Source organism: Tamandua tetradactyla, chromosome 22 (assembly GCF_023851605.1).
Source record: "Tamandua tetradactyla isolate mTamTet1 chromosome 22, mTamTet1.pri, whole genome shotgun sequence".
Lineage (NCBI taxonomy): Eukaryota > Metazoa > Chordata > Mammalia > Pilosa > Myrmecophagidae > Tamandua > Tamandua tetradactyla.
Window position 1 is genome coordinate 21,942,891 of NC_135348.1, and position 24,967 is coordinate 21,967,857.

Here is a 24,967-nt window from a genome sequence, read left to right on the forward strand (position 1 = left end):
AAAAAAAAGGCAGAAAACATAGAGAGAGCTCAGAGCTGACAGAGAGAGCAGAGAGATGAAACCAGATGTTAGGAAATTCTTAGTTAAGAGATGAAACCCAGAGTCTGCCTAGAGAAACTAAATGAAGAACCACAGATGCTTAGAGAGAAAGTCACTAGAATCAGAAGCTGAAACTAGAAACCAGAAAAGGGCAGCAGACATCACCATGTGCCTTCCCATGTAACAGAGAATCCCTGGACACAATTGGCCTTTCTTCAGAGTCAAGATTTCTTTCTATGGATGCATTAATTCAGATATTTTCATGGCCTTATGACTGTAAATTTGTAATTTAATAAATTCCCTTTGAAAAAGCTAGTCCATTTCTGGTATAATGCATTCCAGCAGCTTTAGCAAATCAAAACAGTGATGTTTTGAACAGAGACTATTCTAATAAGTCTTTAAAAAAATAAAGAATGACATACATCTACATGTATGTCTATGAAAATCTATAAATTATATTAAAAATAACATGGGTTATAGAACAGTTTATAAAACAATCTAAATTTTTTACATTTCAAAAAAATATTGGGTGGTGTGATGGTGGCTCAATGGCAGAATTCTCACATGCTGGAGACTCGGGTCTGATTTCCAGTGCCTGCCCTTGCAAAAAAAAAAAAAAGAAAGTTATTCACATAAATGCTGGTAAATATATAAATAACTTTTTTGGAAGAATGAACAAGAAATTGTTGACATTATTTATGAAAGGTGGGAAAGAGGTAGGAGGTAGGACTGGGTATATAGAATTCAAATCACACTCAATTAACAAACTATCCAACATACAATACTACCCAGTTAGCAAATACCTAACATACATAACTATGCATTCTTTCCAAATCTCTATTGAATATTTCTAACAGTTTATTATGTAGCAGGCCATAAAGAAAATTCTAATAATTTCCAAATACTATAAACAGATTACTTTGTTTGTTGTACTGTTTGAATTTTCCCTCCACATAAAGAAAAAAGAAATTGAGTATTTTATAAAGTTTTATGTATAGAAATAATTACTAGAACAAAAACCTTCCATACCATTAGAAGAACCACACACATGAAAATAAAAAAAGAGAGTTCACATAGTGGAAAATTCTTTTAAAGCCATAAAAACAGAAAGCACAATATAAAAAATATGGCAGAACTAAGACCAAGAATATATGTGATAACAATAAATGTAAGCAAGTTAAATCTATCTAATAAAGGAAAAGTTTGTCAGATTGGATGACAAACGAAAATCCAACTCTATTTTATAAATATGAAGAATGCCTGGAATGATAGGCATTTAACAAAGGCTAAAAGTGAAAAGATAGGCAAAATTATACCATGGAAATGTAAACAAAAAGAAGGCAGGGGTCATAATCTTACCATCAGATGAATTTGGGATACAAAAGATCAAACAAAATAAGGGCATTTTATAGTGCTATATGATATACTTCCTTATGAAAATATATACATGTTTAATTACATACAAAATACATTTTCTGACATTGATTCTCAAAACAATAAATTATCTACACAGTTAAAACTATTAAAGAATAAGTAAAGATGTCAAAAGATCTAACTCAAGCCCCACTCCCCTCAAAAATGTTCACATAGTTACACACAGAAATTCTAAGTTAATTTCTAAAGAAAGACAATCTGTTACTATTGGAACTGTTCACAGAGTATTAAAAAAAGGAAATTTTTTAAACAGTTTTATTCACACACCATACAATCCATCCTAAGTGTACAATCAATGGATCCTGGTATAATCACATAGTTATGCATTCACCACCACAATCTATGTGAGAATATTCCCATTTCTTTAAAAAGAGAGAAAAAAATCCCATATCTCTTCCTTATATCTCCGTATTATGTTTATTTATCTTTGGTATAGTGCCTTTGTTACATTAATGAAAGAATATTACAATGTTACTGTTAACTATAGACCATAGCTTGCATTAATTGTATTTTCTCATATAACATCCCATTTCTAACACCTTGCAATAGTAACTTACATCTGCTCTAGTTCATGTGAAAACATCTCCATATTTGCACAATTAACCACTGTCATTGTCCACTCTAAGTTTCCCTAAGTTATACAGTCCTAGTTTTCCTTCTGGTGACATACATGACCGTAGGCCTCCTCTTTCAACTGTACCGACACTCAGCTTTGCTCATTATACTTATGATATTGTGCTGCCATGGATAGTATTGTGCTATCCATTTCTGAACATTTACCATCAACATTATTAAACACTCTTACTCTTCAAGCATCAACTCTCCAATACCCTCTTTCTATCTCCTGATAACCTATGCTCTCAAATTTAACTTTCGGTGTTTACTCTTTATAGTTCATATTAGTGAGACCATAAGTATTTGTCCTTTTTTCCTAGCTTATTTCCCTCAATATAATGTCCTCAAGATTCACCACATTGTCACATGCATCATGACTTCATTCCATCTTACACCTGCATAATATTCCATCGTAGGTATATACCACAGTTCGTTTATCCACTTCTCAGTTGACAGATATTTGGGCTGTTTCTATCTCTTGGCAGTTGTGAATAATGCCATTATAAATGTTGTGCAAATGTCTATTTGTGTCCCTGCTTTCAGTTCTTCTGAGTGTATACCTAGTAACAGGACTGCCAGATCATATGGCAATTCAATACTTAGCTTCCTGAGGAACTGCCAAACTGCCTTCCAGAGCAGTTGTACCATCCTACATTCCCATCAACAGTGAATAAGTATGCCTCTTTCTCATCCTCTCCAGCACTGCAGTTTTGTGTTTTTGATAAATGGCCATTCTATAGATATGAAATGGTATCTCATTGTGGTCTTGTTTTGCATTTCCTTAATAGCTAGTGAAGTTGAGCATCTTTTCATATACTTTTTAGTCCTTTGTATTTCCTCTTTGGTAAAATATCTATCCCTGTCTTTTGCCTATCTCTAAATTGGGTTGTTTGTCTTCTTGTTGATTTGTAGAATCTCTTTATATAGTCTGGATTTATGGTTTCTGAATATTTTCTCTCATTGAGTGGGCAATTTCTACTTTTTTTGACAAAGTTCTTTGAAGCACAAATGTATACAATTTTGAGGAGATCCCATTTGTCTATTTCTTCTTTCATTGCTTGCACTTTGTGTGTAAGATCTAAGAAATCCCAGACCTTTAAGATATTTCCCTAATTTTTCTTCTAAGAGTTTTATGGTCTTAGCTCTAATGTTCATATATTTGATCCATTTTGATTTAATTTTTGTATATGGTGTGATATAAGAGTCCTCTTTCATTCTTTTGCACATGGATATCCAGTTCTCCAAGCACCATTTGTTGAAGAGACTGTTCTGTCCCAGTTGAATGGACTTGGTCACTTCCATGTACTTTTAATGACGTGAGCATAACATAGCAACAGCAAGTAAAGTTTTTCCATAAAACTACACACCAATTTCACTTAGTAATATCTATAAAAATTTCCTATATAAAATATTAATAAATAGAATCTAGCAACTAGTCTAGATGGATTTAATACCTATATCTATAATCTATGGGATTTATTTGGCTGGTTAGGTCTGGAACTCTTGGGTAAATGGTTGGGTCAATACGGCATGTCGCGCTCATTCTGCTGCCTAGAGTTCAGTTCTAGTAGCCCTAATTGTATTAGCCTCACAGTGGCCTCATATATGGTGTATGAGACAGACTGAAAGGATTTGGCCCCAGCTTCTGTTGATCAAATTAATCAGAGTATCAAATGGAGTGGCATACTGATGAGAAAATTCTCCAGAAACTGAATGAGGGATGTATATTGTTGGCAGACAATTCTCTATAGGTCTTTCATATTTCTGCATGTCTTGAAAACAGAGTCACTGACTACCTTTAATTTGGTCTTTTCAAGGATGTTTGTATAGTGAATGATCTTGGCAGATCAAGATATGTCTCACTCCAGAGCAAAGGGCAGGTTTGCTTATAGCCTTGAAAAATAAAGATAATATCTCCCCCTGGAGCAAAGATCAGGCATATTTACTGCCCAATATAAAATATCTGCACTCCCTAAGCTCATGATTCCTATCTTAAAATGCAACCCACTGCACATGCAGGCATCCATTAGGGCCTGTCTGCATCACTCCTGCGGGAACTAGGGGAACAGATATAAATATGCTGATGCTCATGCTTCTTGTTGCACTGTGAATAATTAAGTCCTTTGTCTCTGGCCCAAGAGTCTCATATCTTCTGCCAGCATCAATGAAACTGGCAGACCAACTTCTTAGCTTGCAAGGAGGGTAAAACCTCAAACCCTTTGAACTTCTTGACAATAATATGACTGACTTGTCTAGTCCAGCATGCACAGAAAATAATTTTTTAAATAAACTGCAGTGACTTCTTGTCTAAAAAGTACTTAATTTGTCTTTATATGCCTGAGCTCTTGTGAAACTGTCAAAGCCTTCGTACAAACTGCCTCCAAATGGGATCTATAGGCTACGATCCAACCAAATGATTCCAATCCCACAATTTCCAGGATCTCTTTAGGCTATGCCTTTGACTTCTCTAGAAGAAGCTCTTTCTTTATCAAGTACACACAACTCCTCCCCAGGGATTTCAGACCACCTTGCAAAAGCTTGATACTGGTTTCTTCAATTTTCTTCTGCAAATTTCAGAACCCCTGGGTCTCTGGAAATCAAATTTTAACTTCATCCACTCATTCATTCACTAAATACCTTTAACATCTTACACAGCACTCAACACATAGTAAGTGTTCAATAAGTATTTGTTGAGTGACTAACTTCTAGTCTAGTTAAGAGATATCCATGAATCGAATAAACACTCCAGTAACACATCAATTATAAACCATGGAAACGTACTATGAAGGAAAAGCATTAGGGATAAGAATAACATTAACAGTGAGACAAGAAGTAACATTTAAACCAGGAACACAAGGAAGGGTAGGAAGTAAGTGGGCAAAGGAATGGTGATCAGCAGTTTATTCCAGGCAGAAAGAAGAGCATTGACGCAGTTTTCTTGGTATTATTCTTTTTTCCAAATCATATTTAATGGCAAATCGGTAAGGTTGGTTTTTCCTTTCAAGAAGCTCCACTTCTTTATTCCCTTTTCTAAGCTGGCATTTACACCTAACAATCATCGAAATAGGCTCAGTGTCAGGCATAGTTTTTTTCTGGAGTTGTCTCTGCTCCATCAGTCCCACCACTGACCATAATAAGCAGGCTCCCCATTTCAGGGGCTTTCAGCAAAGTGTTTGATCATTGAGGAGACCCTCCCACTCTGCTTATCTGTTGACTTTGAGCCAAATTACCCTTGCAACATTATCGGTTACTACATTCCTAGATTCCCACTGATACTTCATCCCTTAAATGACTTTAAAAAAATGAAAATCACATTCCAGTTTTATGATACAACATATCTTTTAAAGAAAACAAAATAACAAAACTAGAAAAATAGAATGCCAAGTCCTTCCAGGGTTGTTTGTTAGCCCAGCAAATGCTTGCATTAATTAACCTTTCCTGAACAAAATAAATAGAAAGTTAGCCAGCTCCAAAGAAATGCCTGGTGGCCAATGCTAGACCTTATTTGTTATAGTCAAGTCAGTTTATTCATGTTAAAATAGTCTCTGTTGCTGCCTCATACAAGTTGGCATCACAAAATATTACCTACAAACCACTCCATAAAAAAAGCACAGAATTGTCTGTTTTAAATGTCCTTCTTAATCATTTAGATCAGAAGAGGGACATGACTTTGAATGGAGGACATGTGTGACTGATATCAAGTGTGGTGTAAACCTGTCTCATGTTTAATCTTTGGTATTAGGCTGGGTGAAGCCCCAACTCTGGTCAATGCCAACAAAATTTACTGTTGATAATAAGATAAATCCATGACAGGATACAAATTGCTGTCTAGAACAGAAATGTTCCTTGTTAGCAACACTACTTTGCTCCTCTCTGACTTGCTTCTAGGGGGTGATGAATAATATGACAGGATTTTTGTATGCTTGTCCAATAAAATATATAGTTCCTTACTGTGAAATGAAATTGGGTGTTAAAACTATGTACTGGGCATAGGTTGATATTTTCCAAGATATTGACTTGAATTAATCCTGTTATAATGCCATTTTGATTTGAAAAAAATAACAGATGATTGCTTTTTGGAAACATCACTTCTGAGTTTCTGAGATATTCTTTGCTTCATCAAGTCTTTCTCTCTCTGACTTCGTAAGTTCAATACCAAATACAGTAACTCACAACTATTCTAGAACCTAATGTTTGGAAGTTTGTTTTTTAAATTCCAATGATTTTTAGATTCAAAATTGCATGCAAAATAAGAGCTAATGTGAGGGGTTATTGCAGTGGGACTCCACAAAATAGTCTCATAACATTAATATGAAATGACAACACAAGAGCACAGCAATTAAGAGGTGTCTGTGGCCACAATGGAAACTATAATTGAAATATATTTGGTTATTGAAAAGAAATTCAAAAATTTTAAAAATATGTATCATGAAAGAACAGTTTTACTTCTCTTCAACTTGAATGATTGAGAAAAGAATTTTGCATAATTCAGGTGGGAATGAATTCAGAGATTGATAGCAGCCAACTGTGTCCAGCAGCCAGCAAGAGTAAAACCAAATGATTTGCTTTTATTTCTCACACTTGCAGAGCTCAGTAGTCTGTGCCAAAGACAGGCTGAAAAGGCCTTAGATTGGGTGCTGGGAATCAGAAACCAAATTGTCTTGTGCCAAGGATTTCAGGAGCAGGTGTGCACAAGCAAAAATATAGCCATCAAGTTCAGGATATTTTTTTAAGAAGATGAAAAAAACCACCAAGAAGTTGATCATTGCACACAGGACACAACGTAGGCTGGGGCTAAGAGAGTATCCTGCTGAATTCCAATTCTATAGCATTCTTACTGTATGGCTACTCCAAGTGGTAGTCTTATTTGTGGGGTTAGAAGCCACTGTATTCTTTTTCCCTACCATCCTACTCATATTCCCAGCACAAACCGCGAGTGCTTTTTAAAGAAAAGCTTCCATAGATAAGCAGAAACAAGAAAACCAAAAGTCTGCTAATGATTGGCAGTCTCCTGCTTTAATAGGAAGGGGCTAAAATGTGCACCAACCTTTTCTTCCATTGGAGAAAAGGTTCCAATATGCCTCAGGTTAAAAGATTTCTGGAAACTTCATTTAAAGTGGTAGGTCCCTTCCTACATTTTTATGGGATATGTTTCCTTTCCTCTCACAGGCATTTATCTTATTAAGGCATCTGTAATACCTCTTTATTTCTGCACTTCAATGCCTCTCAGCATGATGTCATCAATCTAGTGCACCACTGAGTACTTATTGGGATGATGAAATGTTCAAGATACTTGTGTACTATATTGTGGCATAGAGCCTAAAAATTGACACAACCCTGAGGCAAAATAGTAAAGGTGTTCTGCTATTCCCACCAGGTAAAAGAAAGCAGCAATCGTTTTCTCTGTTTAGTGGGATAGAGCAAGCCTACAGGTCAAATCTGGCTCACTGTCTATTTATTTTTATTTTTTATTAATAAACTTTGCTTTTTCTAGAACAGATTTAGGTTTATAGAAAACTTGAGCAGTTGGAATAGAGAGATCCCATATAACCCCCACCCCACCCTAAATACACTTCCCCAATATTAACGTTTTGCACAAGTATGGTACATTTGTTACAAGTAATGAACTAATATTGATACGTTATTCCTAATATATATACTTTATTAAGAATTCCTTGGTTTTTATCTAATGTCCTTCTCTGTTCCAGGATCCTATACAGGATACCACATTACATTTAGTCATCAAGTCTCCTTAAGATCCTCTCAGCTATAACATTTTTTCAGACTTCCTTGTTTTTTGATGATTTCATAGTTTCAAGGAGTACAAGTCTAGGTTTTTTGTAGAATGTTCTTCAACTAGAATTTGAATGTGCTTTTCTCATGATTAGATAAGACAAACATGCTTTGAGGAGGAAGATCACAGATATAAAGTGCTATTTTCATCACATCATATCAATAGTACATATTATCAGTGTGATGACTGTTGAGGTTGACCTTGATCACCTGGCTAAAGTAGGGTTTGTCAGGTTTCTCCACTGTAAAGTTATTCCCCTGCTGTCCTCCCTCCCACATCGTACTCTTCAGAAGGAAGCCATGTGCACACCCCACACTTAAGGAGCAGAGACTTATGCCCCACTTCCTTCAGAGTAGATATCTACAAAATTTATTTGGAATTTTGCATGGGAGATTTGTATCTTCTCTCTCATTAACTTAAGCAATCATTTGCTTATATCATTACGGACTCATGGATATTTATTTGACACTTTGGGTTATAATCCCATAGTATTTTATTTTTTGGCACAACTTATTCTGGTTTTGACCACTGGGAACTCTTCCAGTTGGTTCCCTTTGTACCTATTTGAACACTCCTTCATTTTGTAGTTTTGTTTTTGTTTTTGGGCATTTCCTTACTTTCTGGCACTACAAGATGCTCCAGGTTCATCTTGTTTATTTGCCCAATCCTAGAATCAGTCATTTCTCCAAGGAGCCTTGGTTCCTTTTATTTAATAATTGTATTAGAAGCCAAGAGCTGGGCACTAGATGTAGTTGGTGCTACTAGGGTATTCATTGCCTATTTTTGTAAATAAAATTTTATTGGAACACAGCCATACCCATTTGTTTATGCATTGTTTGTGGCTGCTTTTATGCTACAAAGACAGAGTTGAATGGTTGTGACAGAGAACATATGATATTCAAAACCTATAATATATACACTGGCACTATACAGGAAGAGTTTGCCAATCTCTGTAATAGAGAAAAAAGGATAAACAAAAGCAGTAAGTGTACACATAGGCTGTGAGATTTTCTTCCAAGGAGGAGACTACATCTGGAATGGAAGTTACAATTATAGTAATCATCTGATTATGTTTACAATAATACACTGTCACTCTCTAAGATCCATTCATCTTCTCCAGTCAAACTAGAATATTACATAGGGATACAAAGCCATTATATGCTTCCCATACTTAATTTTGGCACTAATTTTGTGATTCCTACATTGTTGTTAGATTGGTTTGATTAACTCTTTGTGTAGGACAAAGTAGAAGGTCCCTTGCTTCAGTAAAGCCAAATTCACTTCAGTTTAAATTTGTGTTCTCCCCTCCTGATTTGGCACCTCAAAATCTACTCCACATTCATATTACACAGATTTATTTTTGCTAATAGAAAATGTATTTTAAAATGACTTTTGCTCCATAAAGCATATTTTTACTTTGATATTTGACTTTGTAAAGTCAAGACATGCTGGTATTTTAATTATAGATTTGTAGACAATAAGGATGTTGGGGATGTAGAAAAAAAGAACTGTCACTTCCACTGTAGAGTAACTCTTCAGAGAGGTTATTACAGGGTTTTCAAGTAATACAAGAACAGCCTCTTCAGAGAGTCAATACTCATTAGGACATAGAATAATCCTTTTTTCCCCTTTACTTTGTTAATAATTCAGTAGACTTTGCAAATTCTGATTTCTTTGTAGAGCCTCGTGGACTGGTACCTATGGGCATTTGTTCTTCAGTGATTCCTGGAGGCTCAGAAGCAATGGGGGGATCAAAATATTATGAGGTCTCTTTATCCTCCCATATATCCCCATGTGAATTCTCAGGGTCCCAGGGCCAATATTGTATTGCAAAGATTGAGAATTCCATAGATCAAAGCAAATTTCAGAATCAGCCTTTGCATTTGTTTTGCAGCTATTTTGGCCCTGCTGCAAAAAGCCTTTTTAACATAGCTATGTATGATCCCTTTTTTTCTAACCATACCTTAAACAGAGAATTTCATGATTTGAGTTTGCTATCCTCTTTATGTAAGCTGATTGTCAATATTAGCACCCCACCTTACAGTCCTCTTTCCATCCATCTTTTTTATGGCAGTGACTATTTGGATCCCTATAACTTTGTTGTTTCACACTTGAATGCTACATGCTAACAAATTCTCATTCTTAAGCATTACTATTGTATTTTTACTGCCCTCAGCCCCAAATTTGCAAACATTTAATCCCAGATTCCTTCCCTGCCCCCCTTGTTTAATTAAAGCACTAGAATCACTCCTGGTTCCTATTTCTGAACTAGTTAGGGTTATAAGACAGAAATAGACTGTTTTCATTAGTGTATACTATACCTAGAATAGGTTTGCTTTCAAAAGAGCTCCCCAAATATTGTCACTCAAACAATATAGGTTTATTTCTCTCATACAAAACAGTCTAGAGGAATGTAAACAATCAAAGTTAGATAGGTGACTCAGATCTGTGAAGTCATCCAGGGAGCCTAGTTCCTTCTCTTTGGCTGCCCTACCATCACCTAAAATTTTGCTCTTATTCACAGGGTTAAAGCTGAGTTCATCAGTACCACATACGCAAGAAGAGGAAAAGTGAGAAAGTGGAGTATGAACAAGTTTTTTTTTTGAAGAAGTGATGTGGAGATTACATATCATTTTTGTAGATTTCACTGATGGGAATTTAGCCTCACAGCCATGCCTACTTGCAAGGTGAGCTACAAAGTGTGGTCTCTAGCTCTGTGGCCATTTGTCTAGCTAAAGCTTGGGGAAGATTCTATTACTAAAAGGAAAAGGAGAAAATAAACATTGGGAAACAATCATTAACTACACTGGCCCGGGCTGATTTAAGTAGAAAATAAATTTACTTAGAGGGGATCAAGTAAGTCACAGAAACACCAGGAAGTTTTGAGAAGAAGGCTTAGAAAACAGGCAAAAAATTAAAGAGACAAAACAGTCAGAACCAAAGCAAAAATTATGCCATGGGACTATAAACAAAGGGCACTCCTGCTGATACCAATGAATACCGGACATCAGAGCTCGTGCTCTTGCCACTAACGCAGGTAATCTGATGCCATTATATGGCATTCATGGAGTTATGCTGCTTAAATCTCCTTAAAGAGAGCCTGCCAAGGGAACCATAGTTGACTGGGACTGTGCTGCCGCCTGCATCACCACTGAGGCCATGCTTCTGCTGAGCTGCTCACAGCCAATGACTGGGCATCTTGGGATAACAGTACTGGCCCATTCTTGCCCAATGCAGAATTTCTCTGAAAAGCAGCTGTGGCGCCCTGTATCCTAATCTCCAGAACCTATGAATGTTACCTTATATGGTGAAAGTGACTTTGCCACTGTGATCTTGAGATAAGAAGATAATCCTGGGCTATCCAGGTGGGCCAGATGTAATGACAAGCATCTTTATAAAAGGGAGGCAGGCAATCATAGTAGGGAATAGATTTGCAATGACATAAGCAGATTGGAGTGATGCTGTCATGAGCCAAGGGATACCAGGGGCCTCTAGAAGCTGAAAAGCCAAGGAATGGATTCTCCTCTGGATCCCTGAGCATCTGACACCTTGATTTTAGCACCATGTGATTCATTTCAGCCTTCTACTTGCAGAGCTGTAGGATGACATATTTGTCCTGTTTTAAGCCACTAAGTTTATAGTAATTGTTCTAGAAGCAAAGGGAAACTAATTGCTTGGACACTTGCCTGGCCAAGATTTTCTCAGAATTATGCTATAGTCTGAAGATCTTTCTACCATGTTTACTTCTCCTTCTGCTTTCACAGTTCTGAGACTTGCTTCTTAGTTTAGAGGCTCTCTGCCTATTCCCCTCTTACTCTCTGTCCTTCAGAGATGTTTGCCCTAATACATGTCTTGCACATCTAATCCCATCTTGGAATATGCTTCCTGGAGAACCTGAATAGCAAATGCTACCAGCCTCATAATCTCTCCTGCTCCTGGAAAGGAAGTTCTAGCTACCTTCATCCCCCACCAGTATGGATTTTCCACTTCCTCCTCTTCTTTGGCTCTTCTGTTTTTTATTCAAAATTCTACATAGATGAGCCTGATTGGCCACAGGTCATATGTCCCCACTGAAACTGCAGGGCAGAGGAGCTGGGAAAGCATATCTTTGACCTTCTTAACTTCGGCTGTGGAGGTGGGCTCTAACTCTCATTGAGACTCAAATGGTGGAGGTTTCTCTGTACACTAAAAGTTGGTCCCTGTGTTGCAGAGTCCTGAAAATGGCAAATATCCACGACAATATTTTCCCAAATAATCCGAATTCTGTGTGGCCTCTGTGTGACTAAGAGATGTCCAGTCTTCTTTCCAAAGATTTCTGAGGATTTACAGGGAATGCTTATATCAATCAGCCTTAGACTTTTCCTTAGTTAACTCTACTAATCACCCTTTGTCACTTGACCTCGTCTCCCTTTTATTTGTCTGCACATAGTGACACCAGATCCTCCTTTTATTCTAACAACACTGCACATGCCAGCCATAGAGCTTGACAAAAGCTTTACCGAGGGTCTGAGAAAAACATTAGGAATTATACCACAGAGATGTGAAATAGAAAACTTGATAGCATTACTGCTAACATCCATTGACCATAACTCCTGTCAAAGGGAATCCTTTACAGTTAAGCTCTGTTCTTAACCTCCTGCCTGCTACTATGATGCTAGAGCCCATTTCTCCTCCTCTCTAGGAACCCCTCCCCACCTTCTTCTCCATTTCGCCCGTTACCACTCTCCCCTGGACTTCCCCTCTTCTGAGGAAGCCATAAAATCTATCAGAGAATAAAATCTTTACCGAGCAGCTTAGCTTCTCTCTATCTAATCTGTCTCACCCAGAACAGAAGCATGGACCTATCTTTGTTTAACCAAAAAGCCTATTACAGTGTTTTCCCAATCAAAAGGGTGGTCTTCCTTGAAGACGAATTTACTCTTCACCCTTAGAATAATAAGTGCAAATTCTAGTGTCTCCAAACTTAACTCACACCACTCCTCAACCCAAACATACACATGCATATGCACACATATAGATCGGTAGATAGAGAGCTAGATAGACAGGTAAATTGGATTGATTGACAGTTGTCACAGCCACTCTTGACTAAATCACTAAATCCTAGATAGATCAAGGATAGATGGATGGATAGATAGATAGATAGATAGATAGATAGGTGGGGTTGGATAGATAAAGAAAGGGAAAGAAGCAGAGGGGAGAGACAGAGAGACAGGGAGAGGCAGTGAAATTGTGAGCTTCACTTCCTGAAGAGATCTACCTATTTCCATATTGGAGTGCCACCACACACCAACTGTCCCACCTCTGCCTCCAAATTGGCATATTCCCATGGTCTCTGCCTATTGGTCAGGTGACCCACCCTAGTGGGCGCTCCTTGCAGATGATCATACTTGCAGCGATGCTTGACTTTCTGACTGCTTGCAGGATGTTCTGCATCAGTCACAGGGAAGTAGCATTTAAAGAGCCCTCAAGCCTGACCCTCCTTGAAAATGGTTCAGGTGTTTGGTCATATAATGAACTTGAACTCCAGTGAGATCCATGATGGAGTGAAAAATGCCAGGGGAGGAAGTGGAGTAACTTTTAAAAACAAATTACTCCAAGAGAGAAAGGAGAATTGCACAGCCTCTGACTCTCCCTTGAATTTTCTCTCTTCTTTAAAAAACTCTACAAATTCTATCTTTGTTACTCCTGGGGTATTATGCTCCAAAGTTTTACTCTGCCATAGACATAGGCAAAAATCAATTTACTTTTCCAAAGCAGAACTAAACTAAATGGATAAAATTTTAAAAGCCTTATCCTTTCTTCCTTGGCCCAGTGAAGACCGGAATTTTCGAAACGGACTTTGGTAAAAACAAAGGAAAACATTTTTTTTTAAAGCAATAAGAAAAACCTCCGAAGGATAAATTTACAATGAAGAGATTCCTGGTGACTAAATTCTGGCAACATGGTGACTGACTCCAGCTGGGGTTCGTTCCTTCCAGTTCTGATTTATACTGGTGTTTTTGCTTTTATGTTCATGTTTGTTTACTGTCACTGACTTAAAACTTCTCCTCATTCTACCCCAGGCAATTCCACCAACAGATCAGCACCAATACAAAAATGTTCCCTATTAGTGAGAATAGCTGCCATTTATTAACCATCCATCCCATCTAGGCACTTCATATAATGGTATAATGTAGTTAGTAATAATACTAACATAAAAATAGCTATAGATAGCTTTGGAAACATTTCCTACATGTCAGGCTTTATTATCATTTAATCTTCACAAGCGCCCTAGAAGATAAGTATTATTATCACCATTTTAGAGATGAGCAAAATGAATTAAATATTATGTCTTTCATTTAGTAGATGAGTAGAAGAGGCTTAGAGAGATTAAATCACAGTTATTATGCGGTAGAGACAGGATTTGAACTAAGGTTTCTATTCTTAAAAATCTGCTTTTTAAGAAAGTATTCCACTGCCTAAGAACCAGATATGCCTCCTTACAACCAGAGTATTCCCTCCCTTTTCAAGGAGTCTACATCTGAATCTAGCATATTTGCAAAGCAGAGCTATAACATGACTAAGCCCACTGTTGGGCAGACAGCCCTTGTTCTAGTTTGCTAGCTGCCAGAAGGCAATATACCAGAAATGGAATGGCTTTTAAAAAGGGGAATTTAATAAGTTGCTAGTTTACAGTTCTAAGGCTAAGAAAATGTCCCAATTAAAACAAGTCTATAGAAATGTCCAAGCAAAGGCATCCAGGGAAAGATACCCTGCTTTAAGAAGGCTGATGAAGTTCAGGGTTTCTCTCTCAAGTGAGAAGACACATGGTGAACACGGTCAGGGTTCCTCTCTCATCTGGAAGGGCACATGGTGAACACGGCATCATCTGCTAGCTTCTCCTGGCTTCCTGTTTCATGAAGCTCCCCGGGAGGCGTTTTCCCTCTTCATCTCCAAAGGCTGCTGGCTGGTGAACTCTGCTTCTTGTGGCTATGCAGTTCTTCTCTGCTTTCTCCAAATCTCCATTCTCCAAAATGTTACCTCTTTTATAGGACAATAAATCAATCAAGACCCACCCAAATGGGTGGAGACATGTCGTCACCTAATCCAGTTTAACAGCCACTCTTGACTAAATCACATCATTCAGGGAGATGATCTGATTACAGTTTCAAACATACAGTATTGAATAGGAATCATTCTACCTTTATGAAATGGGATTTTGATTAAAACATGTCTTTTCTAGGGGGCATACTTCCTTTCAAACCAGCACAGCCCTGTCCAGGGGTAGGTTTTCAATTCCACTCACATCTGGAGAATTCTAATCAGTCTCTTCCTATCCCATTTTGGGTGATCTTGCCTTTTCCCTTCCCTGGAAAATGCCTGGCCTACCCAAGACCAATTCTCAAAGTTACAACATTGTAATAACAACATCACAGAGGCAGAAGGAGCCAGAACAGCCTTTCCTAGATTCCTGGGGCTATGGGGCTTTCTCCACCACACGAGGCTCTTCCCTTCCTTAATGACATGTAGCTGGGAGATGAGCACAACAGCCTTGGAATCAGACAGCTCTGCCTTCTGGTGGCTTCCCACCAGGAGCAAGGTGACCTTTCGTAGTTACTAATTCTACCTTGGGTCTTCCATTTGTAAAAGAAAACAGCACCTTCTTGGAAGTTGCAATGTACTTTAAAAACAGCATATGGAAAGGACCCATCATAGTAGGCCTGTGATAAATGGTAGCTGTTATTATAATCTGACTTCCAGATCCCTATGTTGCTTCATTTTTATGTTAAGGTGAAATTACAGAAGGTGCTAATGAAACAGATCAATAATTTGGATTTAACATTCACGGATGGTCTAAATGTCACGGAGAAGGTGCATCAGATACTGATGGCTCTTCTTTAGATTTTTAGTTTGGGCTGGATCTTTGTGTTACAACAAAGGAGGGTAATAGACAAGATGGGTCACTAATATCTTCCCCACCCCCGAGCCCCTGCCCCCATCATTTGAAGGGATGTAGCAGACTTTGGCCGGCTCCTATCCATTCAGGCTCTGAATTAGTGGCTCTGGCAAGAATGGGTTCATATCTAAGAATGATCCTTATCACTGAGTTTGATGTGCCACTTTTGGCTTTCCTTGTCATTATTTTTTACTCTAAATTTAATATGTCGTTACTTCCTCTTTTATTATGTTTTAGTGTGAGTAGTTTAATGCCATCGACATTCAAAACAAGCCTGCATGTGCCCCTGTGCCAGGCACAGTGATATGAGCTTCTCATGCGTCATCTCCCTGATTCTTAGAACAACCCAGCGAGATGCACACCCTGTTTTGGAAATGACTAAACTGAAGTTCAGAGTTTAAGTAATGCACCCAAAGTCCCAGAGCTGATAACTAGCAGAAGCAGGACTCAAGCCCAGTTCTGCTTAATTTCTAGGTTGATAGAGGGAATTAAAATCTTTCAGGAGTCTAAAGTTCTCATTTTTTGTTTGTTTTTGTTTGAGCTTAATTCATCTTATTTTTAAAGCAATTTTATTGAGATATATTCACATCCCATACGATCCATCCAAAGTGTACAATCAATAGTTTTTAGTATATTCACAGAGAGGTGCACTCATCACCACGATAATTTTAGAATATCTTCATTACTCCCAAAAGAAAACCCCCAAACTCTTAGCAGTCACCTCTCAATCCTTCCATCCTTCCCCAACCCTACAGAACCACTCATCTAATTCTGTCTCTATAGATTTGTTTATATTTATATTTTATATAAACGGAGTCATACAATGTGTAGTACTTTGTTTCTGATTTCTTTCACTCAGCATAATTTTTTTAATTATTATTATTTTAATTAGAGAAGTAGGTTTACAGAAAAGTCATGTAAAAAATGCAGCATTCCCATGTACCCTCTTATTGTTGAGTTTGCATTAATGTGATACCTTGGTTACAATTGATGAAAGAATATGAAAATCATACTATTAACTACAGTCCATAGTTTACATTAGGTGTATTTTTCCCGATATATCACCCAATTATTAATTAGCACCTTGTAATAGTGTCATATATTTATTATAATTCATGAAAGAATATTCTTGTACTTGTACTATTAATCACAGTCCATTATCCACAACAAGATTCACTGTGTTATATAGTCCCATGCTTTATTTTCTAACTTTCATTCTAGACCATACACTACCCAAAACTTCCCCTGTTAACCACACTCACATACATAATTCAGAGCAATTCATTACACTCACAGTAATGTGCTACTATCACTACCATCCACTTCCAAACCTTTACCACCAGCCTAAATAGAAAATCTGTATAAATTTAGCATCAACTCCCTATTCTCTAACCCCAATCTATCTCTAGATAAACTATATTCTAGATTCTAACACTATGAATTTGCTTATTATAATTAGTTCATAGCAGTGAGATCATACAATATTTGTCCTTTTGGGTCTGGCTTATATCACTCTAAATAATGTCCTCAAGGTTTATCCATGTTGTCACATGCATCAGGACTTCATTCATTTTACAGCTGAATAATATTCCATCATATGCATATACTCCATTTTGTATATTCATTCGTCTGGTGATAGACACTTGGGTTGTTTCCATCTCTTGGCAGTTGTGAATAATGCTGCTATGAACATCAGGGTGCAAATATCTGGTTGAGTCCCTGCTTTCAGTTCTTCTGGGTATATACTTAGTAGCAGGACTGCTGGGTCATATAGCAATTCTATACCTGATTTCCTGAAGAACTTAAGGTCAGTGTATACTGTGTGTTTCTAAGAATTTGTCTATTTTATCTAACTGTTGTATTAGTTAGGGTTCTCTAGAGAAACAGAATCAACAGGAAATATCCATAAATATAAAATTTACAAAAGTGTCTCATGTAAACATGGGAACATAGAGTCCAAAATCTGTAGGGCAGGCTGTGAAGCTAAAGACTCTGATGGAGTCATCTGGACAAACTCCACAGGAGAGGCTCACTGGCCAAAGCAAGGATAGAGCCTGTCTCTTCTGAATCCTACTTAAAAGGCTTCCAGTAATTAGATTAAGCATCACTCATTGCAGAAGACACTCCCCTTGGCTGATTACAAATGGAATCAGCTGCGGATGCAGCTGACATGATCATGATTTAATTCTATGAAATGTCCTCATGGCAACAGACACGGCACACTTGTCCAACCAGACAAACAGGTACCACCACCTGACCAAGTTGGCACATGAACCTGACCATGACAGTCCACCCCTTGTCAACTTGGCAGCTATACTCATCACCTTAAACCATACCTATTTTCTAAATAGGAAGCAATAAAAGACACATTTTTTCCCTCACCTAACAATACTCAACTGTCCTGCATATAACTGAAAACACATTAAATCTCCCCAGAATAGGGTGCAACTCCTTGGGTAATATTCATTCTTAAACTTGATAACTTACAACTTAAATAGTATAACATGAACAAAACAGCATTACAGTCCTCATTTCTGTAACTGATCATGTGGTTGTAGTTAATATTTATCACTACCTTTTTCCATGACCCATTCCATGTTCCTTTTACCCTTAGCAAGTACTTCAGTGGCTGTGGTTCTTTGCCTGGTGGGGTGACCCAAATCTTCATTCTTGGTGTTTCAGAGCCATTGGCAGTCCTGCCTGGATTGAGTTGTTGCAGTTTTCCGCTGGTTTTAATCACAGGGCATGGTAGTACTAAAAGGCACCCTAGGGGATCTCCTATATTCCAGGAAAACTCTTCTTTACTTCCATTGTGTAGTTGTAGTCCTATTTCCCCCTGATAGTCAGGGTCAATCACCCCAGCCAGTAATGTAATCCCCTTCTTGGCTTGTTGATCCAGGGACATGAGTAGCCCAAAGTGACCAGGTGGAGTCTTAGATTTCAGTTCAGTGGAATCATTGTTGTTTCTCCTGATGGAAGCACTCCACTTTTTGGAACTAAAACCTGTAGGCCAGCAGAGCTTAGGGTCACAGGGATAGGAAGCATAAATTTTCCTAATGGATCACTAGGTACCACTCCCATTTCCACCCCTTGGTTCCTGGACCCATGGATCTTGGCTATGGGAGAAACAGCACCATACAGCAGACTATGATTCAGAGCATACAAAGCTTCCTGGAGACCATTACCCCAGCCCTTCAAGGTATTTCCACCTAGTTGGCACCATAATTGACTTTTCAAAAGGCCATTCCATCGTTATATTAATCCATGGATGATGGGGAACATGGTAAGACCAGAGAATTTCATGAGCCTGTACCCATTCCCACACTTTATTTGCTATGAAGTATGTTCGCTGATCAGAAGCAATGCTGTGTGGAATACCATGATGATGGATAAGGCATTCTGTAAGCCCATGGGTGGTAGTTTTGGCAGAAGCATTGCATGCAGGAAAAGCAAACCCATATCCAGGGTATGTATCTATTCCAGGTATAACAAATCACTGTCCCTTCCATGAAGGGCATGGTCCAATGTAATCAACCTGCCACCACTGTAATCAACCTGACCAGTAGCTGGCTGGTCACCTTGGGGAATGGTGCCATATCAGGGGCTGAGTGTGGGTCTCTGCTGCTGGCAGATTGGGCACTCAGCAGTGGCTGTAGCCAATTCAGCCTTGGTGAGTGGAAGTCCGTGTTGCTGAGCCCATGCATAACCTCCATTTCTACCACCATGAGCAGTTTGTTCATGAGCCCATTGGGCAATGACAAGAGTTGGTGGGGGAAAGAGGCTGACTGGTATCCACAGAATGGGTCATCTTATCCACTTGATTATTAAAACCTTCCTCTGCTGAAGTCACCCTCTGATGCGCATTCACAGGAAACACAAATATCTTCATGCTTTCAGCCCACTCAGAAAGGTGTATCCACATACCTCTTCCCCAGACCTCTTTGTCACCAATTTTCCAATTATGGTCTTTCCAAGTCCCTGACCATCCAGCCAAACCATTAGCAACAGCTCATGAATCAGTATACAAACACACTTCTGACCAGTCCTCCTTCCAAGCAAAATGAAAACCAGGTGCACTGCTCAAAGTTCTTCTCACCGGGAGGATTTCCCCTCACCACTGTTCTTCAAGGACACCCCAGAAAAGTGTGCAGCAGCTGTCCCTTTGGGGTAGTACCTACATATTGTGCCGAGCCATCTGTAAACCAGACCTGAGTTTTCTCTTCCTCAGTCAATTCACTGTAAGAAACTCCCCCAAAAGGCCATAGCTCTGGTTTGAGAAAGAGAAGGTAATGTGGCAGGAATGGAAACCATGGGCATTTGGACCACTTCCTTCTGTAACTTACCTGTGCCTTCAGGATCTGCTCTAGCCCTATCTCGTATATAACATCTCCATTTTATGATGGAGTGCTGCTGTGCATGCTCAACTTTATGGCTTGGTGGGTCAAACAACACCCAGATCATGATAGGCAACTCAGGTCTCATGGTAACTTAGTGGCCCACAGTTAAGCATTCAGTCTCTACTAAGGCCCAGTAGCAGGCCAAAAGCTGTTTCTCAAAAGGATAGTAGCTATCTGCATCAGATGGTAAGGCTTTGCTCCAAAATCCTAAGGGTCTGCATTGTGATTCTCCTATAGGGGCCTGCCAAAGGCTCCATACAGCATCTCTATTTGCCACTGACACTTCCAGCACCATTGGATCTGCTGGATCATATGGTACAAGTGGCAGAGCAGCTTGTACAGAAGACTGGACCTGTCGCAGAGCCTCTTCTTGTTCAGGTCCCCACTCAAAATTAGCAGCTTCTCTGGTCACTCGATAAATGGGCCAGAGTAGCACACCCAAATGAGGAATATGTTGTCACCAAAATCCAAAGAGACCAACTAGGTGTTGTGCCTCTTTTTTGGTTGTAGGAGGGGCCAGATGCAGCAACTTATCCTTCACTTCAGAAGGGATATCTCAACATGACCCACACCACTGAACACCTAGAAATTTCACTGAGGTGGAAGGACCCTGTATTTTTGTTGGATTTATCTTCCATCCTCTGACATGCAAATGCCTTATCAGTAAGTCTAGAGTAGTTGCTACCTCTTGCTCACTAGGTCCAATCAACATGATATCATCAATATAATGGACCAATGTGATGTCTTGTGGGAGGGAGAAACAATCAAGTTCCCTGCAGACAAGATTATGACATAGAACTGGAGAGTTGATATACCCCTGAGGTAGGACAGTAAAAGTATATTGCTGACCTTGCCAGCTGAAAGCAAACTGTTTCTGGTGGCCCTTGCTAACACCTATTGAGATAAAAACATTTGCCAGATCAATAGCTCCATACCAGCTACCAGGAGAAGTATTGATTTGCTCAAGCAATAATACCACATCTGAAAGAGCAGCTGCAATTGGAGTTACCACCTGGTTGGGTTTACAATAATCCACTGTCATTCTCCAAGACCCATCTGTTTTCTGCACAGGCCAAATAGGATTGGTGAATGGGGATGTGGTGGAAATCACCACCCCTGCATGCTTCAAGTCCTTATGAGTGGCAGTTATCTCTTTTTCCATGAAGGGAGTAATCAACCTGCCACCATGTAGCCAGCTGGTCGCCTTGGGGAATGGTGCCATGTTGGGGCTGTGTGTGGATCTCTGCTGCTGGCAGATTGGGCACTCAGCAGTGGCTATAGCCAGATCAGCCTTGGTGAGTGGAAGTCCATGTTGCTGAGCCCATGCATAACCTCCATTCCTACCACCATGAGCACTTTGTTCACAAGCTCATTGGGCAATGCCAGGAGTTGCCAGTATTCCTTCTGATTTACTATTTTTCTAGGTAGGGGGCAGTTCTAGTGGCTTCCACTTAGCTTTTCCCACCATAATATCCCTCACTCTATGAGTTAGAGAGTCAATGTGGGGATTTTGCCAGTTGCTCAGTATGTCTATGACAATTATGCATTCTGGAGCTGAGGAAATAAAAACAGAATGGGTCCACGGGCCCACTGGACCCACTGTGAGATAGACCTGAGCTAAAACTCCATTGACCACCTGACCTCCATAAGCCCCACTCTCACTGGTGGACCAGAGTGATGTTTTGGGTCCCTGGATTTAATGTCAGTTCTGAACCAGTGTCTAGTAATCCCTGAAATATCTGATCATTTTCTTTTCCCCAATGCAGTTATCCCGGTAAAAGGCCATCAGTCTCCTTGGGGAAGGCCTGGAGGAAGATTAACAGTATAAATTTGTGGCAGTTTAACAGGGTTCTCCCCCAAAGGGACCTGACCTCCCCTTCATTCAAGGGGCTGTGGGTCTGCAAATTGTCTCAAGTCCAGAAATCAATTAAGGGGCCATGACTCTGTGCTTTTGTAATTCAAGTTAGACTTGACCTAGAACTCTTTTGTTTACACAGCTGAAACAAGAATTTAGTAGACTGCCCATCTATTGTACTTTTAGGTACTCCATGATTTACTAGCCAACACCACAAATCTCTGCATCAGATTTTTTGACTTCTGCTTTGAGTTTACTGTCTATTATTATAGCCACATCCACCTTGTCTTTGGCAATTAAGTGCTACCACCTGGCTTCTGTCAACTTGGGATCTGGTCACCCCCATTATGTTTAAGGATTCCAGTTCAATGACAGCAGTTTCCACAGTAATATCTGGCCCACAGAGAAGTGCAACTACAGAGCTCTTCAGGGATGATGGTGCTAGTCTCACAAATTTATTTCTCACTGTTCTGGTAAAAGGTGCATCCTCCAGACATTCCTGGGGTGTAAGAGCAGGCTTTGCATGATAAACCCACTCTAACATTCCAATCTCTCTAAGCCTCTGGATCCCCTCATCTACATTATATCAGGGCAGTTCTGGCATTTCAACCTCAGGTAATGTCAGCCACCTTTTTTTTTTTCCACAGGGGCAGGCACCAGGAATTGAATCCAGGTCTCTGGCATGGCAGGCGAGAACTCTACCTGTTGAGCCACCATGGCCCATCCTGCCACCTTTTGATCCATGTTTCAGCCAACCATACAAACAAACTGTTAATGCCTTTTCTAACCCCTCAAACTATAGCATTGAATGCAGAATCTCTGCTTAGTGGGCCCATATCAATAAATTCAGCCTGATCCAGCCTTAAATCCCTCCCACCATTATCCCACACCCTTAAAATCCTTTGCCACACATATTCCTCTGATTTCTGTCTACATAAATTGGAAAACTCACACAGTTTTTTGAAGTATAATGTACCTTCCCATGTGTGATACTTTGTACCTCACCTTTAAGGGCCTGTTGGGACTTTAGTCTAGTCATAGGTCTGGAAGAAATGAGGGGCCGTAGGTGTGGGTCATGAAAATAATTAGAAGTATCTTCCAAGCCATTTGCTTCAGAGCATTCATTTGTAGTTTCAAATGGTGAAACAGGATTAATCACTCTAGGGCTAATCCCTACAGGTGGAGGTTGGGTGACCAACTCCTCAAGGCAGGCTGGAGGTGAGGCAGCTATGTCCTCAGGGCAGACTATTACAGGGTTATCTAGAGAAGACTCAACATAACCTAGGGTTTCAACCTGGCCATATGTCACCATCCATATGTCACCATCCCATTTTTCAGGGTCCCACTCCTTTCCAATCAATGGCCTCACTTTAACGGTAGACCCCCTGCAAGATTGAGATTTCAGTTTATGGTGTAAAGCTGCTACTCTAACAATAAGATTCTAAGTCTGATTTTGGGGGGATTTTGAGTCTATGGCTACACTAAATAAGATTTTCCTTCAGGACACTCATAGAAGCATTTACGTCTGTCAGATGGCACATAAGGTTCTCATATGAAGCCTTAAGCCCATCCCTTTCAGTCATTAATGTATCCAGTGTATCCAACAACAACCAATGAACATCTCTATACCTCCTATTTCCACAAAATTCCATAAAGGTGTCAAAAACATTATCCCCCATATCCTGGCTTCGTACAAGAGGAGCATTAGAAGAATCGAATGGTGATATTTTGACTATCTCTTTTGCCAACTCATCCCATGGGTTGGCAGTATCATTTTGATTATAAGAATCAGAGTCCTTAGTGCCTTTGAATCTGGTCGGGGAAGAAAACCAATTGTAAAAACCCATTTTTAAGATTCTATTTCTTAAGAACCACTCCTGGTACCAAGTTGTATTAGTTAGGGTTCTCTAGAGAAACAGAATCAACAGGAGATATCCGTAAATACAGAATTTATAAAAGTGTCTCATGTAAACATGGGAACATAGAGTCCAAAATCCATAGGGCAGGATGTGAAGCTGATGACTCTGATGGAGTCATCTGGATGAACTCCACAGGAGAGCTCACTGGCCAAAGCAGGGATAGAGACTGTCTCTTATGAATCCTCCTTAAAAGGCTTCCAGTGATTAGATTAAGCATCACTCCTTGCAGAAGGCACTCCCCTTGGCTGATTACAAATGGAATCAGCTGTGGATGCAGCTGACGTGATCATGATTTAATTCTATGAAATGTCCTCATGGCAACAGACAGGCCACACTTGTCCAACCAGCCAATCAGGTACCACCACCTGACCAAGTTGTCATGTGAACCTGACCATGACACTTGTCAAATTTATTGGCATACAGTTGTTCATAATATCCTCTTGTGATCCTTTTTATTTCTGTGGGATCAGTAGTAATACACCCCCTCCCTCAGTTCTGATTTTATTTATATGCATCTTCTCTCTATTTTTCTTTGTCAGTCTAGCTAAGGGCTTGTCAATTTTGTTGATCTTTTCAATGAACTAACTTTTTGGTTTGTTATTTCTCTCTATTTTTTCAATTCTCAATTTCATTTATTTCTTCTCTAATATTTGTTATTTCTTTCCTTCTGCTTGCTTTGAGTTTAGTTTGCTGTTCTTTTACTAGTTCCTCCATGTGTGCAGTCAGGTCTTTCATTTTAGCTCTTTCTTTTTAAATGTAAGTGCTTAGTGCTATAAATTACCCTCTCGGCACTACCTTCATTGTATCCCATAAGTTTTGATATGTTGTTTTTTCATTTTCATTTGTCTCAAGACACTTACTGATTTCTCTTGCAATTTCTTCTTTAACTCAGCAATTGTTTAAGAGAGTATTATTTAACTTCCATGTATTAGTGAATTTTAAGTTCTCTGCCTGTTATTAATTTCCAGCTTCATTCCC

The 24,967-nt window shown here is 39.2% G+C and overlaps 1 long non-coding RNA gene across 4 annotated transcripts in view; it reads left to right on the forward strand.

Moving 5' to 3' along the window:
• LOC143666261 (uncharacterized) overlaps nucleotides 1-24,967 on the forward strand; it is a 164,057-nt gene that overhangs the window by 53,968 nt on the left and 85,122 nt on the right. For 3 of the 4 annotated variants that reach the window (XR_013167472.1, XR_013167471.1, XR_013167474.1), the window contains exon 3: nucleotides 10,407-10,569. This is a non-coding gene — a long non-coding RNA (uncharacterized LOC143666261). Of the gene's footprint in view, nucleotides 1-10,406; nucleotides 10,570-22,717; nucleotides 24,541-24,967 lie in introns of those variants that run through there. The other variant, XR_013167473.1, reaches the window with a different exon arrangement.